Source organism: Ictalurus punctatus, chromosome 9 (assembly GCF_001660625.3).
Source record: "Ictalurus punctatus breed USDA103 chromosome 9, Coco_2.0, whole genome shotgun sequence".
Taxonomy (NCBI): Eukaryota; Metazoa; Chordata; class Actinopteri; order Siluriformes; family Ictaluridae; genus Ictalurus; species Ictalurus punctatus.
The window spans coordinates 4,202,642-4,221,127 of record NC_030424.2 but is presented as its reverse complement, the minus strand read 5'-3'; the positions used below and the strand labels follow the sequence as shown (position 1 = coordinate 4,221,127).

General features: G+C 40.7%; 1 long non-coding RNA gene across 1 annotated transcript; it reads left to right on the top strand.

Moving 5' to 3' along the window:
• Positions 1-5,177: 5,177 nt before the first annotated feature.
• Positions 5,178-11,982, top strand: LOC128633590 (uncharacterized). The gene is made up of 3 exons (XR_008397014.1): positions 5,178-5,496; positions 9,645-9,807; positions 10,912-11,982. It is a non-coding gene; the product is annotated as an uncharacterized LOC128633590 (long non-coding RNA).
• The last annotated feature ends 6,504 nt before the right edge of the window (positions 11,983-18,486 follow it).

Below are 18,486 nucleotides of genomic sequence, written 5' to 3'. Positions count from 1 at the left end.
AGTGTGCACATTTCCACATGGTGCATGTGCTGAAATTTCACGTGTGAACTCCAGTAAACTCGTGTGACATCATTTGAATCCTACATGTTAAATAAGAAATGAAAGTCAAAATAAATGCATCGTGCAAAAATCCCATGCTTGGGGTTCCTCCTGATGGAGAAAACAGAACACATCTGGAATTGTTTCAGGTTGGTAAAGTGAAATTATTCCTGAGCAGCGCTAATAAAAGCACAGCTCTCATAAACATTGGGAAGGTTATCAGATGCTTCGTACCGTAAAACTGTCAGAGTGGATTTTTAAACGACTTTAAACACATAAAAACGGGCGGAGTCAGAATATAAACACTGCATATGTGCTGCTGATACACAACTCCTGTTCCTCTCACATCACACAGCAGGAACATCAGGAGAACTCTCACATCACACAGCAGGAACATCAGGAGAACTCTCACATCACACAGCAGGAACATCAGGAGAACTCTCACATTCTTTCTAATAGGAAATCTCTTTGTTTTGTAGGATTCTACATAGAACCCTTTAGGGCTCCCTCAAAGCTATAACCAAAATCGTTTGTAATAAAGAAACTTTTCTTCCAAAGCCTTAGACAAAGGGTTCTTCAAGGGTTCTTTGGATAATTGGGTTCTACCTGGAACACTTTCTGACAGCAAGACACCTTTAAGGGTTCTCCCAGAGGGACAATCGAATGACCTTTAAGGGTTCTACTTTTTTTTTTATCAGTGTTAAGTGCAGAGTTAAGGCTTGAAATCTGTTAAAGAAATTTAATAATGAGTTTTAACTTTGGGTGTGTTTCTTTTATTTCTCTGCCTAATTGCTCCGCCCCCAGATGACTGAACCCCGCCCCAATCATGAGCCCCACCCCACTGCTCACTGGTCCCGCCCCTGCACTCACCTGCTAATTAGTGTATGCAGTATGTGTGTGTTGTTTATTCCTATGTATTATGGTTTGATTTTAAATCTATTTTGCGCTCGATCTGTGACTCTGTTTAATAATCTCTCTCTCTCTCTCTCTCTCTCTCTCTCTCTCTCTCTCTCACTCATTCTCTTTGGATTTACATCTGTCCTTTCTCTAAATCATGTCACATTCTCAGATCTCAGGTGAGTGTGTGTGTGTGTGTGTGTGTGTGTGTGTGTGTGTCTCTGAACGCAGGCTACTTGATTGAGATAAATGAAGTGAATGATGGAGTGTTTATTATTCTCTCTCACTCATCCCGGCTTGGCTGTTAGCAGTTAAATCTGGGCTGGAACAGAGCACGGACTCTGCATTAATGCGAGACTAAACACTGCCAGACAAAAATATACATTTTTACCTCGAGGTTCTACTCAGGTTTGGATGAGATTACAGGAGATCCTTGTGGGAAAAGAAATCGGATCAGATTTGTCTAAGGTGAACAAAATAACGATCACACCGATGTCACTGTCAGAAAATGAAAGTCGGAACCTGGAATTCCATTGTGAACAGTTACTCATTCAGATACAGACACCGTGTATGTCTTTGGAATTAATGAGCTGTGATTTTAAAGTTAATTAACATGGCAGATTCAAATGTCTTAGTCAGGCTTTTTTTTTTTTTTTTCAGTAATCAGACGACAAATCTGAGGTAAATGTTGACATTCCGGATGTTTCTGTGTCATTTCTGCTGTCACTCAGTGTTCAAACTGTCTGAACAACATCACAGCTACACACTAGCTAGCACTCTTTTGGTGTCCACATGTCCTCACAACTTTTAGTTTATACTGCGGTCGAATAAAGCCGTATACTTTAGTGTCCTCAATATGGCTTTCAAACCGTACACCATCCATCCATCTTCTACCGCTTACTCCTTTTCAGGATCACAGGAGAACCTGGAGCCTATCCCAGGGAGCATCGGGCACAAGGCGGGGTACACCCTGGACAGGGTGCCAATCCATCGCAGGGCACAATCACATACACACTCACACACCCGTTCATACACTACGGACACTTTAGACATGCCAATCAGCCTACCATGCATGTCTTTGGACTGGGGGAGGAAACCGGAGTATCTGGAGGAAACCACCGCAGCATGGGGAGAGCATGCAAACTCCACACACACAGGGCCACGGCAGGAATCGAACCCCCGACCCTGGAGGTGTGAGGCGAACGTGCTAACCACTAAGCGTGCCCCCCACACTGTACACAAACACAGTAAATATAACATCACTTCACTACTTTAGCTGAGTTTATAGTACTATTTACAGTTTACTGTTTTAAGAAAGTAAATACATCATAAACTCATGATCACTAATGTTAGCCGGCTAGCTTGTGGATAACAAAATGGAGGCACACATGTTTTTATTTCGCACTTTGTATTCTGAGTGCCGATTTCTTACTTCTGAGTTAAATCAAATGCAGTAATACTCTCCTAACTAATTAGTACCGTAGCTAGCTAGCTAGTCAGGCTTTAACAAGCTTTGCTAAAGCTAATCAGGGAAGAGCAGACAGAGGTTTTTCCGGCTCTCAGTTGGATTCCTGGTTAATAAAACGATCGAGTGTTTGGTGTGGTTTCAGGTTTAAATGCTCTTTAAGCATGGTACAGGGCTAAATAATTTATTTAAAAAAATTTTTTTTTTTACATTTTCAACTTTAAAGTATGCAGTGAGATGTTTCTCTCACTCACTGATGCTAAGCTGTGATGTGTTAGTATTATATTTTTTATATTTTATTGAATCCAGTCAATTTCACATCAATGTCCAATTAAACTGCCAACAACTGTGATAATTGGTCTTTGAACTAAGAAAGACACACACACACACACACACACACACACACACACACACACCTGAGACTGATTATTCTGTGTCTCTTCTGCACACTACAGGGTTTTTTTTCAGAGACGGGCTTGATTTAGAGTCTGGGTTCGACAGATGGAGCTTTGATGTTAAAGATGCTAACAGGTAATGAAAGTGTATAGCCTCCAGTTTAGCACAGTGCAGGTCGCACACACACTTGATGTGTTTTCTGACTCTGCGTAACACACCGATTTCTATAAACATGGACAAAAGCACAAAGTCACATAAAGAAAAACATTAGACTCAGATAAGGGGCGTGGCCTGAAAATGAGTGGGCGGGGATTGTAAATGAGGAATTTTCAAGCCTGATGATGTTATTGAGACAGAAGTTGTTGAGTGTGTGATGGTGTAAATGTGTATAAATGAGAGAAAGTGATGTTTCTGTGTTCTCAGATCCTCCTGAAACTAAACTCCAGAAATTTCTTTTCACCAAACAATCAGAACTGTAATGAGAATCTGCAAACAATCGTTCCTCTTCTGCTGAAAACTGCAGCGGGTCTAAAATAGGAACCCTGACTCATGCTTATCTGCTTTTCTATCTCACACACACACACACACACACACACACACACACACACACACACACACACACACACACACACACAGGGCCTCACGAGTCTCTGATGGTTTCCAGATGGAGCGTCGGCTGCTTTGTGAAAACAAATTTTCTGCAGAGGCCTTGATCACGTTCTAGCGAGTGTAGTGCACTACTGGGAACCAGTTCTGTTCACTCTAAAATAACACACACACCATCACTAAACACTAAACACTTTCTTCAAGGGTTCTTCAAGGGTTCTTTTAGTTTTCACAGCAAAAGTAAGAGTTCTTACCTTCCAAAAAAATTTTCTACGTGGAATCCATTGTGATATAAAGACACCTTAGTGTTGTAGGGTTCTGTATAGAGCCTTGAAGAGTTCTACCAGAAAGACAAACAAAAGAACATTTTCTTCCTATACTTTTAGAAACAAGAACCCTTCTTCAAGGGTTCTTTACATGTTCAAAGAATAGTTAAGGGTTCTTAGCTTCTAGATTGTACTTGAGTAAACACTCTGTTATAGGGTTCTTCATAGAACCTTCACAGGTTCCTCCAAAAGGATAACTGACGAACCCTAGCACTCTTTTATTTATCTGTCTACAGTATGTTGGGACAGAAGTCTTAAGGGTTCAACATATTTAAAAGTGTATTTCATAACAAAACTGAGGGGAAATAAAATCATTTACTGATAATAAATGGGCCCAAAAAAGAACGTCAATATTCCTTTGTACAGAAGCAGCGACACCAATCATCATCATCATCATCATATTTTATATCCTTATATCATTATATTGAGTTTGAGTTTTAAAACTGAGGACACTGAGGTACAGAGACACGAAGTCAGGGTTTGATTCTTTCAACAAGCCATCCTCTGTGTAAGAACAATGCAATACAGGCTTTGCATTTCAGTGTGGCGTGTCGTCATCACATAACAATTGAAAAGCAATACCGTGTGTGTATTTCCTCTGCCGTGTGATGGCTGTTCTATCTGACATGCGTGCAGGGCTTCTCCACAGAAAAACCGACGTGTAGCTGGTAAGTGTCGTGAAATCCGAGGCGTGTGTTAGCGACTCAGGGCAAGAGGAAACGGTCATTCTCAGCGAGGTGTAAAGTCACGCAAAGGAAAAAGCTGACTTCTTTCTTCTGCTGTCGCCATGACGATGACGAGTTTTACATTTTTATTTCACTGCCATCTGTGTAAATGTCTCTCTCATGTATGACTCATGTAGAAGTATTTCTACTGTGAGGAAAGCTGTTTGGCCTGAAAACTGGCGCAAAAACCGCAGAAGCAGAGTGATGACGCCGGAGCTGCGTTTCGCAACATCGACTAGAAGGATTTGGCCTGAAAAGAGCAGAGGATCGTGTGGAGCCTCATACACATGACTCACATTAAACTCTAATAAAACATATGAGCAAATAAAGAACAGACTTTAAACAAGAAACCTGAAGCGTAAAGACGGAGAGCACGTCAGCTGCAAGGCTTGATTAGTAAAAATGAACATATAAAATATGACGTAATTCTTCGCATAATGTATTTTAGGTTCATTTTATTCGACTTGGGATTTATCTAGTGAATAAGGAACTGAGGAACTCGTCATAGGTAAAAAAAATCCAAGCTGACTGTCTGACAGGAACCAGATCCAGAGAGCAGTGATGTGGCTTTAAAGCGGTTCCACTACATGTTCCTCTGATATATATACACGAAATAAAAAACCACGCACATGGACGACATCATGACGAAGTCCAGGCATGAACCCATGAGCATCTGTTTCTTATTCTACACACGGAGGAATTTAATTACACTGAGACGAGCTAAAGACTGTAGAGAGAGAGAGAGAGAGAGAGAGAGAGAGAGAGAGAGAGAGAGAGAGAGAGAGAGAGAGAGAGAGAGAGAGAGAGAGAGAGAGAGAGAGAGAGAGAGAGAGAGAGAGAGAGAGAGAGAGAGAGAGAGAGAGAGAGAGAGAGAGATTGTGATTGGTCAGAAGGTGTTGATTAATTTTCTATAAAAGCAGTCCTGACAGTAGCGCAGCTGTACATCACAGGTTTATATTAACACGCTCGTTTTCTGTAAAGAGATGCTTCTGTAACGTTTATGGAAGGAGTCTCCAGTGTCAGCGCTTTGTAACAGTCCGAGGTAAAGCTGTAACTTTTTTGAAGTTTACCCCACATCTTCAGGACAGAGGAGTTTACGCTTCTTTGTGGTTTCTCGCTAACACGACAAGCTAAGGATTTGTTTTATTAGTGTCATTCATTAATCATCTTAAAATTGTACTTATTGGTAAATTGCTGTTGTATCAGAGGAATAAAACCCTGAGGGACTTGCAGCTATAGGAAAATAATCAGCTTGAGGGTGTAACAGTAACTCCTCCTTTCCACATGTGGTATAGCTGTAAATAATTTGATCTGAGTGAGTTCATGTTTATATTACAGAACCCTAAAGGAATTTTTTCACTCTTCTAGTTTTGTAAAAAGAAGCTGCTTCAGTTTTTGGATAATAATAATAATAATAATAATAATAATAATAATAATAATAATAATAATAATAATAATAATAATAGGGCTTAGTGGTGAGCACGTTCGCCTCACACCTCCAGGGTCCGGGGTTCGAGTCCCACCGTGGCCCTGTGTGTGCGGAGTTTGCATGTTCTCCCCATGCTGCGGGGGTTTCCTCCAGGTACCCCGGTTTCCTCCCCCAGTCCAAAGACATGCATGGTAGGCTGATTGGCGTGTCTAAAGTGTCCGTAGTGTATGAACGGGTGTGTGAGTGTGTATGTGATTGTGCCCTGCGATGGACTGGCACCCTGTCCAGGGTGTACCCCGCCTTGTGCCTGATGCTCCCTGGGATAGGCTCCAGGTTCCCCTGTGACCCTGAAGGAAGGATAAGCGGTAGAAGATGGATGGATGGATGGATAATAATAATAATAATAATAATAATAATAATAATTGAAGTGTCTAGACATATTCTTATAGTTATGAGCAAATGTAGTCCCTGTAAAGAAACACAAATGCAAACACAAACACACTACTGTTCTTCAGTGGAAATGTTAGAACTTGGCGAGTTCCTGGGTTCTTTGCACGCCGGTTTGACCCTGATTTATTCTGTATTGTTCTTTTATAAACCACACAGTCATTAGTTCTGCACTGAGGCCTGGTGAAATCTTTCTTTCTTTTTTTTGTTCTTTAAAAAAAACAACAACTATATATATATATATAATCAAGAAATGACTCGAGTCCATCGAGTCTGAAACCACAAAGTCCACATCATCTCTCTAACTTCCTTACAAGGCAAAAAAAAAAAAAGATTCCTTTAGTTTATATTTATAAATAATATTTATATTTGGGAGAAGGTTTTGGGTGAATTAACGTTGCAGCGATAAACACACGGTTTTATTTACGCTGCACTTTAACTGAGATTAAATATCATACGGCTCTGGTGAGTCGTCGCTTCCTAGTGTGGGAATTTGGACGAAAGCCTCGCTGTGACTGAGGATTTAGAAAATGGTTTATTTTAGATCGTCCATTTTCTTCCAGGAAACCGCTGGCTTCATCGCTGTTTACTGATGATGTGTGAACTTTCCTGAACCAGATAGCATCTAAAACATCTGGATTAAACGCATAAACGTGTCTCAGAGTATAGCTGTGTATATATATATATATATATAATACACACCATAAAATATTCAAACAGATCCTCAGTAAGACCATCCTGTGCATATATTCATATCATTAATTATTCACATAGATCCTTATAAAGGTCACATGACCATCATGTGTATACGTTTATATTATTAAATAGTCAGAAAGAACCTTGCTACGGTCACATGACATACAGTACACTAGTGACTGGAGAGTGGGAACTGGAAGATACCGTGTCCCAGCATCCCCCTCTCTTTAAGAATGGTTTGTTCCAGGAGAGACCCTTGTTCATTACTGTCACCTACAGTGGTAACGCATGTCCAAAAAAGGTTTTTAAAAAAAAAGGGGGTGGGGTTTAAGTTCAAGTTGAACAACCCTGTGTGAAAGACACAGAGGAAAGATAGCCGTATGTTATTTACTGCTAATACGGAGTCATAATTAATATAGCTAGCTTAACTAAAGTACTGCTTAGCATTTCATGTAACTGAAATGGACTTTTTCAGATATAGCCGGTTTGATAACATTAGCATCATTAGCAATGGGACTGATATCTTATTCCATTACTTACTGCTAATATTATCATAATGAAATGACGAAGTATGTTTCTGCGATGGCTAAATTGCTAGCAAGGTTAATATTTATAATGGTATTTCTAGAACCTCATAAGAATTGTCGGGTTTGGCTCGGGTCCGGAGTTTTGGTGTTAAAATATGTTCAGTAATATTCACGGCGCCACATCACACTAACTCACACCGTAAATCGCAGCAGTGTCAGAGCTCTGGAAACAAACATGAGCATCAAATAGCACTTCGCTAGCAGACCAAATCATTTTCCTCCCTTGAGGAATGTTTCTAAAGAAAAAGTCTGCCACATCGGGTTAAAAATTGTGCTGCTGTTGGTTTTGCCTTTTCTCTCACACAGTGAGTCACCGCGGGGAATAAATGACATCCTAGCATGCTTTCTTCATGATTCACAACAACCGAGGACAGAAACGCTTCTCCAAGAATAACTCTGTAGCCGAGGAAATTATTATTATTATTATTTTAAATTAAAATGACACTCTTAGTGTCAAGCTAATCTTCAGAGATGATTTTAATCCAGTTAACTCGCATGTATTGATGCTAATGCTAAAAGATGGTGTTACTAATGCTAAACGTAGATAATCTTACAGCAGCAATGCTGATGCTAAACATTAGTTAGGAGCTATTTATTAATGCAAATGTTAGAGAGAAAATAGTTCTTGTTTATCAACCTGAAAATAGACTGACTTCATAAGTGCTATTGCTGATAATTTAGCATTTATGCTAGCATAATTTTAACATTAGGCAAGTTGTAGTCTAAAAGGTGGTCAGGATGATGAACTGGAAGTAATTTGAAATAGATGATATTCATTAATGCTAACAGTCTCCTTAGTGTGCTAATTCATTGTAATGCTAACATGAGTTAAAATGAGATTATGTGAATTATTAACAATGCTAGCTAAATATTCTATATTAATACTAATGCTAACATGATGTAAAAATAGCTCATCGTGGTAAGTGACCTAAAAATAGATCACTCACTAAAATATAGGCTAACCTTCTTGTTGTTGATGCTAACATTTCAAACATTTTTTTTTACATACATTCATTAATCATTATGTGATTGATGAGTGCTAATGATCACCTTAGGTCCGGTCTATTCATGCTAATGCTGAGGTGAGCTAAATTACTAGCAATGCTAGCTAAATATGAAAACTGCTTAGTCTTCAGTCTTACTGTAATAATGCTAACGCTAGCTCTGTGGAGACCTGATGTAGAATGAATCTAGTACAACAGGTGATCTTTATTCAGGATAATGCGTATACAAATATGCACTAAAAGCAAAATATTTATTACTGCCAATACTAGCATGACATGATGATAGATGTAATGCTAGTTCTTTTTCTTAACCTGTACATCTATAAAGAAGACAGAAGAGCCACAGAAAGAAAAAAACGAACAACAGCTTAAAATCATCTCTCAGTGTAGAACCAGAGCTCGGAGAAACACACTGAGAAACAAACACAAGAGAAGGAAAAAAAAAAAAAAAATATTAGTAGAATTTGCTAAGTATTTGCGTTAGTAATTATGTCAGTGGAAGATAGTGTGTGTGTGTGTGTGAGAGAGAGAGAGAAAACAGAGTGGTCATTGTGTGAGCTGAGCTCTGTTACAGCAAAAACACAAAAACAATCGGAACCTGTGGAGTCTAATGAATATAAATGTTCTTAATGACACGTGGCTCAGAGGATCAGACTGAGCAATGTAAACGTGCGCTAACGTGGCCCTTACATCATCCAGCCTGCTGCCGTATACACGTGGCGAATCCACTAATCACAGCCTAGACACTGGCCACGAAGAGAACATCTCAGAAATAGCAAGAAAAAAAATAGCAGTCTAAAATCACTCAGGTTCTCCTTTTACTTTCCTGCTGTTCTTCTAAAGCTGTCATTTACAGCTGCGCTACTGTCCGAGCTGCTGTTCTAGAAAATTAATCAACACCTGAGTGACCAATCACAATCCAGAACTCAGCAGCACTGTGATTATATCACATCATGATACTGTATGTGCCAGTTCTCACTCTCTCTCTCTCTCTCTCTCTCGTTCTCTCTCTCTGTCTCTCTTTAAGGTGCACATGCATGTGTCACATCATGTCATGATCAGAGGCAGAAACACAGCTCACACATGTGCACTCTGTAGGGGTTAACAAGCAGACGAGTGATGTTGGAACGCTGACCGCTGAGGGACTGATGGGTCTGAAACTTTGACGTGGAGTGTAAAAGGTCAAAAACGTAAATAATCCCACTACATAAGCTAAAAAAATAAAGACCTCTACACTGTGTAGTGTATTAAATATCCAACAGGAAGGTGTGTAGGCTTCGTCCTCCTGCTCTCTGTACAAGCACACTACATATGGACATATGGAGTGAAATAATGGAGGACGCACCCAGTGTAATGAAGGATATGCGTAATAAGGAGCACTTTAGGATGGAATTTCCTACTCACTACATACACTCACTATATAGGGCTTTTACACCAGACACATAAGGGTTCGTCAGCTGTCCCTCTGGGGAAACTCTTAAAGGTTCTATATGGAACCCTACAAGAAAGAGGGCTTTCATATCCTTAAAAGTGCATACGACACTTTTTTGTAGAACCCTTTTTACAGAAGATTAGAAACTTTAAACATCCAATGAACCCTTAAAGACACTTTTTTTCTAAGAGTGTACAGTGCAGTATAGCATTAGTACACGATACTGTATGTGATTAAAAGATTAAATAAGAGGAATAATGTTGTATTTTAAAGCTCTGCTTCCTGACCACACCCCCTTATTATAACCCCGCCCCTCAAAATAACCCCATCCCACCTGTTGTTCCATGTGGGAGGAGCTAATAAACAAAGGTGTGTCCTAGCTTGGTTTTTATTAATTAAACCATTATAGAAACCGATTTAGTCCATTAGCAAATCTGCTCAGAGAGATAAACATTTTCAATGACATCATTTCCTTCCTCAGCATGCTGGGTGGGGTAGGGGGAGTGGCCTAAAAAGTCTGGGGGCGGTGCTTGTACAGTAGAAGTGATTTGGATTATAATATAGTTCACATTTGAATTGTTTATTTAATTAAACTTCTTGAATGGTGTTACTGACACAATGCTAAACTGGTGGCTACAAGCTTCCATTACATGTTAGCCACATTAGCATCGTAGCTCCAGTCAGCAGGAGAAACAGTGTGGATTTGAGAGTTTTAGTCCTTTTAGAGCGAAAACAAAACGTCTCTGTAGACGGAAATTCCCTTAATGCTGAGAATATTCTCTAAAACATTTCCTTAAAATATTCCGGGGTTTTTCCACATGTCTCAAACCCATCTGGTGTGTGTGTGTTTGTGTGTCAGTAGATGTTTGAGCCAAAGATGTTGCGGAAAGGCAAGGAGTTGAAAACGACACACACTCAGGGAGGAGAAACCACATGGTGATGGCAGCACTGGAGTGTCCTCGTTCACCCGGATTCAGCAGCGCTGTTTCTGAACAGATATTTTTATCATAATTTCGTCCTTCTACATGTATAAACACACACACACACACACACACACACACACACACACACACACACACACACAGGTCAGCTGATATAAATGGTGCGGTGGCTGACGTTCCTGTGGGCTGAACAGAAATCAGACAACATTTCCTCCTGAATTCCACAGAAAGTTCACGGGGATGTGGAGGTTACTGCTATTTGTCAAAACATGCCTTTGGTACACCGCTAAGTGCTCGAGCTCAAATCACTGAGAAAAAAAACTCTGTGGACTTTTTCTAACGCTCAGGACATCATGTGAATACATTTCTTTTTTGAAAAAAGAGGCATCAAATAAAAGTCATTAATAAAGTGTTTATTAAAATCTTCCTGGTTCCTTGAGATGTTCGAATCCTTCACTAGCAGCTGTTTTTTTTTTTTTTACTGTGTATTCATTCAGAGTTGATAATAAACACACACACACACTTTAAACATGACTGAGTATTGAAGAAAATGAAAAGTGCTGATTAAAAGGTTCCTGGTGTTTTATGTTTAATGGTACAGAGGTCAGGGTTTGGGTCAGAAATCCACAGAAATGTGCGTTATCGTAACTCTCACGCTGGAAATAACTCGTGTGTTTCCGTGAATAACAGGTTCAAGGCCGTGTGCTGCGTCTGCTGGATAATTCATTAAAATGATTTGTGATGTTCAGGGAGGACACGCTTCATCGTCTGCGGATAACGCAGATAAAAGCATGAACACAAACAGAGAGATTATTCAGCACAGATATTACGGCATGTTATCGAGCGTGTTAGCGTTCGCATCGTGTCTGAAGGGCTCATGCACTTCTTACGCCATTACTAACATTCCTGCCCTGATGAGAACATAAGCCGTGTTCACGCCGTGCCGTAATTACCGTAATTACGAGATTCCGACTTGTATAAAGCGTCCACATCCTCGTAGAACTCGTAATTACAACTTGTAAACTAGGATTTTTCCGATAGCGCTGACTTGTACCACCTGACCGCTGCAGCGTCATGCGGAAACACTCAAAATGGCGGCGGCTTCAGCAGTAAAACGTAGTTAAGTGGTAGTTAATCTCGTAATATTTCTGTGTAATAATTTGTATAATTGACTGTTATTAACCTCTTAATAATTCAAGGTGAATCTGAGAATAAACGAAAGACATACGATACAGTATTCAACATCATCATCTCACACGAGTCCGAGGATGTGAACAGATCCGAGTAGAACGTCCGAGTCGTCATCTAATAATCACGCTAATTCTGGCTAAATGGCGTGAACGCAGCCTTACTTTACATTATATATGAGTCATGTAGCTAGCATGCTAAGTCTGACAGTTCTATATATGGACTAAAAAGATAGCTAGCCAATCAAAATGTTTCCTTTTGTTCGAATTCATCACTAGCTGCTCAAGTTGCTGTCAGTTTCACTTCAAAAAAGTCCGACATAAAGTCCAAACTTTACAGATGATTTAAAATAAAATAAAAATGAAAAAAAAACGATTGTCCTAATTTGTAATATTCAAGACAAATTTTTATTAAACATGATATTTTTGTAAATATTTTCATGAAATCTGCTATGCTACTGAGTTTGTCCCCCCCAGCCCCCCCCTCCCGATAGTGTACTGTTATCATGATATTATATTTTTACACCCTAATAACTGTTTAATCATTTAGCACAGCTTTTAGGATTTATTATACTAACTGTAGATGAAGTTCAGGGTTCAGGGTTTTAGGGAGGGTTTGAAGATTCCATGATAATAATATTACACAGTAAATATCCTGACGTTCCTTCTGACTGATGATCAGCCCACACTGAGGTACTGAGTGGCCAGGAAAAGCAGCTGGATCTGGAGCGGCTTCGTTATTAACACTGCACGTGTGTGTGTGTGTGTGTGTCAGGCGATGACTGAAGCACATTCCTTCCTCCGTGACCTCGACTGAACCAGCGGCGGCTCTCGAGCCCACAGAGACTCAGAGCTCTGATGGATTGGTGAGATTTCTTCTCTGTGTTTTTTCTCTTTGAACCCTCGCCGCAGGAGTCGTGCTTCATATTCAGAGCTTGTTTCATTTACGAGGCCGTGGAGCTCGAGGTCATGAACCTGAACCCCAGCTCGGTGATGTGACCCGGTCTGGGCTCTCTGCTTTAATCAGGGTTTAGAAACTGCTAAAGAAAATAGGTGCCATTGAGGACAAAAAGAAGTGTGTGTGTGTGTGTGTGTGTGTGTGTGTGTGTGTGTGTGTGTGTGTGTGTGTGTGTGTGTGTGTGTTTACACAAGAGCCAGGAAAATTAGAGGATATAAAATAAAATAAATGTTGAGATATCACCTTCAAACCACTTCCTGGATTAATTAATAAGCAGTAGAGAAAACATGTACCTTATGTGAGATTAGATTAGAGGGTGTTTATGAAGGTCTTCATGTTAAATGATCACATCAGTGTTCTGGTTCTCCATTCAGGATTGGGTTTTAGTTCTGGTTCTCCACTCGGGATTGTGTTCTGGTTCTCCACTCGGGATTGTGTTCTGGTTCTGTTTCTCCACTTGGGATTGTGTTCTGGCTTACCACTCAGGATTGTGTTCTGGTTCTCCACTCAGGATTGTGTTCTGGTTCTGGTTCTCCACTCAGGATTGTGTTCTGGTTCTCCACTCAGGATTGTGTTCTGGTTCTCTTCTGAGGAATGTGTTCTGGTTCTGGTTCTCCACTCAGGATTGTGTTCTGGTTCTCCACTCGGGATTGTGTTCTGGTTCTCTTCTGAGGAATGTGTTCTGGTTCTGGTTCTCCACTCAGGATTGTGTTCTGGTTCTCCACTCAGGATTGTGTTCTGGTTCTCTTCTGAGAAATGTGTTCTGGTTCTGGTTCTCCACTCAGGATTGTGTTCTGGTTCTCCACTCAGGATTGTGTCCTCGTTCTCCACTCAGGATTGTGTTCTGGTTCTCTTCTGAGGAATGTGTTCTGGTTCTGGTTCTCCACTCAGGATTGTGTTCTGGTTCTCCACATAGGATTGTGTTCTGGTTCTGATTCTTCACTCAAGATTGTGTTCTGGTTCTCCACTCAGGATTGTGTTCTGGTTCTCCACTCAGGATTGTGTTCTGGTTCTCCACTCAGGATTGTGTTCTGGTTCTCCACTCAGGATTGTGTTCTGGTGCAAATTAAACCCAACAGAAACTTTACAAAACAAACACCCAAACACAGCTGTAGCACGTCTAACACAGGGGGCATGTCTTTGAGTTCCTTGCTATGAGCAGGACGTTGGGAGGGTCTGCTGGAATCATGGATGGTTACCTCATCCTCAGCATCACCACACCTTTCAGAGGGAACCAGAGCAGATGACATAAATGTGGTGTAGATGTTAGTGAAAATCTTCAGCTCTGATATCTCCAGGAGCAAATCTGGAAAAGCCCTAGAGTTAAATGTGTCCTGGTTAAACTGATCATCTGTGGATTTCTGACACAACCTGTCCAAGTGCCTTCACTACAGAAACATCATCAAAACAGCAGTAAATATTAGAAAGGTATTCCTCCCTCTCCTGAGCAGTGCAGACATGTGTGGAGATCTCAGTGCTTGTGTCTTTACCTGTACGTCACGGCCTCTGTTTAAGCCTCTGTTCAGCTGAGCCGGTAAATAAACACACTTCCTTCCATAAACTTCCTGTAGGTTTCGGGTGTTGGAGAAACCTGACTCGTTTGTTTTTCTTAGCGTTTCTTTAACGTCCCTGAGCACTGAGCAGAGGAACGTTTTCTCGGCGTAATGGGTTTCACAGGGCAGAGACTTTGTGAAACATCTTCATCACATGTGAAGGCAGAAAACACGATGCACGTTTTGGCGTTCGGCCGATAATGACCACATCACAGCCCTCAGAGCAGTGTGTGTGTGTGTGTGTGTGTGTGTGTGTGTGTGTTGGGGAATGTGTGTCTTGAATGTTTATTACTGTGATGGTGTGAACGCCTAGTCCATAACCAGGAAACTCCACCCCTCATGCTAACTTTTTCGTGGCCCTAAGTTTTGTGGCCTTTAGTATGAATATTAATAGCTTTAAGGTTATCTATAAGTTAGTGCGCTCCAAAACAATGACAAGATTCGCATTTAGAAGATATACGCATTCAAAATGTACAGTCTCTCTCTTCCACCAATACGGATCAGCAATTCTGATGACATCATTCTGCACTTCAGCTTCTCATCAGATTTTCTGTCCAATCAAACGCTCTCTAGAATCTGAAGTGTCCCGCTCCCGACGTTATAAAAATCCATGGTGCTATCCGTCAAGTACGGCTTAGCCCAGGCTGCGAGGAAAGCTAAACGCTCTTGGCTATTTAAAAAGGAGGAGGAGAAACTCGATATGTCCTGCCCTGACTTCCTGTTTCGGTGGAAATTACGTCAACACGGACACTGAATAACGCTGAAAGGCGCTTCACCGGGATTTTAAACATCCAAAACTGTACACATTAGTTAGAGCAGCAACATTTCTAACTCAGTCACCATCACTGTGTGCTAAAGAGTGTGACGGAATGTGTTTAACACACATAAAGACCCACGCCGAGGCAAAGGGAACGAAAATGAGCTACAGCAACTGATAAACGAGGCCGAAGTGATGTAGATGAGCTCCACCTAATTAAAAATGAAGCAGACGAATGTGAAGAAATGACTCACACAAAGTAGTAAGGTCGAAGAAACTAATATTTCCCACAGCAATTGATCATCAAAGCAAAAAAAAGAAAGAAAAAAGAAGAGCCCACACCAATCAACAACTGAGGTGAAGTGACAAAAATGACCTCGAACCCAGATAGGAGACAATGAAAGACGTCACATATATACGAATACGTAAATAAATCACGCAGCACTCCAGTGGTCCAGTGCGTGAGGAGAAGTCAGGAGCGCTAGCAGTGCTATCATTAGCTTTAGGAGGAAGTTGTATTTGTCGTTTCAGCACAGATTCACTTCCTTCTTCCCCTATCGCTGACCCTCTTCACCCCAATGCAGGAAACACTCAGTGCTAAATAAACACTCCTAACACTCCCCGTGTGTGTGTGTGTGTGTGTGTTTCCTCGCTGCTCTTACACACTTTAACCCTTTCTGTCCTGTTCAGTTCGACATGACGCACTTTATTTTTCACAACGCTCGTAATCATTTCTGTCCATTTGTAGTGTTCTTGTACAGATATCACACTCACTGCAGGGTCACTGTGTTCCCAACATCACCCTGCTCCCTCTTCCCTACACGGCAGAATCATCTGCACTATAGAAAGAATTCATTCAGTAAATCAGGGCTAGCGTTGTTTTCTTAAACGGCGGCGTCTCCATGGTTACAAGGAAATTCCACAACTTTAGAAGAATTCTGTTTCTACTGCGTCTGTTTTGTTCTTCTCCTTGTACTTTTTTTCCCTTGATTTTACACATTTCATTTCGAAAAACAAAAGTGTGTTTGAATCGGTCATGATCATGATCTCACCCTGCTTGCTTTGTGTCTCTGTTGCCATGGCAACAGAGTCATGTGTTTTGTGTTTTGGTATTCGCTTCCTGTTTTCGACTCCCTCCTGTTGCCATTGGTTCATTTGATTGTTCTCACCTGTCTCTCGTTACCTCTGATTAGTACCTCCCACACACACACACACACACACACACACACACACACACACACACACAAACACACACTAGCAGTCTCTGAATAATGACACATGGTCCAGGACCCCCTTTAGCGTCGGGCCCGTTGAATAAATAAAGCAGATTTGGGAAGTCAGTCCTCAGCATTCTCTCGGCTCGTTGTGAGTTTGTGTGTGCTGTGACATGTTTCTTATTGTGACTGCAGTCCCTGTTTCTCTGAACATTCACTAACTGCACATTTCTGCATCCTGCACTGAATCCCTGCATTTACAGAACGCACAACAAGCACACTCTCTCACCCATGGATCAGGATTTAATTCGATTGTCAACACACAGTAATCCAGCGTACAACTAGCAGCTTGTTATATGATAATATCATTAACCAGGGTTGCCAGGTTTCAGAAACACACAAAAGACCTGAAACTAGAACAAATTGGGTTAGGGTTAGGGTTAGGGTTTCTCAGCGTCTTAGGGTTAGGGTTAGGCTGAGTCTTTCTCAGCGTGTGAAACACTTGTTTCCCATTTAGCTGATGTACAGACATTTTCCACACTATAATCCCAACCTGTGCAATATATCATACAATAGAAATGGTTCTGTGCCTCATACACCGACTGTCTACACTTACACTTTGTTTAGAGGATAGAAGATAGAATATAGAGGATAGAGGATAGAAGATAGAGTGTAGACGATAGAAGATAGGGGATAGAGGATAGAAGATAGAGGATAGAGGATAGAGCATATAAGATAGAGGATAGAGGATGGAGAATATAGGATCAGAGATAGATGATAGAGGATAGAAGATAGAGGATAGAGGATAGAGGATATAAGATAGAGGATAGAAGATAGAGGATAGAAGATAGGGGATAGAGGATAGAAGATAGAAGATAGAGGATAGAAGATAGGGGATAGAGGATAGAAGATAGGGGATAGAGGATAGAAGATAGAAGATAGAGGATAGAGGATAGAAGATAGAGGATCGGAGATAGAAGATAGAGGATAGAAGATAGAGGATAGAAGATAGGGGATAGAGGATAGAAGATAGAGGATCGGAGATAGAAGATAGAGGATAGAAGATAGAGGATCGGAGATAGAAGATAGAGGATAGAAGATAGAGGATAGAAGATAGGGGATAGAGGATAGAAGATAGAAGCTAGAGGATAGAAGCTAGAGGATAGAGGATAGAAGATAGAAGATAGAGGATAGAGGATAGAAGATAGGGGATAGAGGATAGAAGATAGAAGATAGAGGATAGAAGCTAGAGGATAGAGGATAGAAGATAGAAGATAGAGGATAGAGGATAGAAGATAGGGGATAGAGGATAGAAGATAGAAGATAGAGGATAGAAGATAGAGGATAGAGGATAGAAGATAGAGGATAGAGGATAGAAGATAGAAGATAGAGGATAGAAGATAGAGGATAGAGGATAGAAGATAGAAGATAGAGGATAGAAGATAGAGGATAGAGGATAGAAGATAGAGGATCGGAGATAGAAGATAGAGGATAGAGGATAAAGGATACAAGATAGAGGATAGAAGATAGAGGATCTAAGATAGAGGATGGAGTATAGACAATAGAAGATAGAGGATAGAGGATAGAGCATATAAGATAGAGGATAGAGGATGGAGAATATAGGATCAGAGATAGATGATAGAGGATAGAAGATAGAGGATAGAGGATAGAGGATATAAGATAGAGGATAGAAGATAGAGGATAGAAGATAGAGGATAGAGGATAGAAGATAGAAGATAGAGGATAGAGGATAGAAGATAGAGGATCGGAGATAGAAGATAGAGGATAGAAGATAGAGGATCGGAGATAGAAGATAGAGGATAGAAG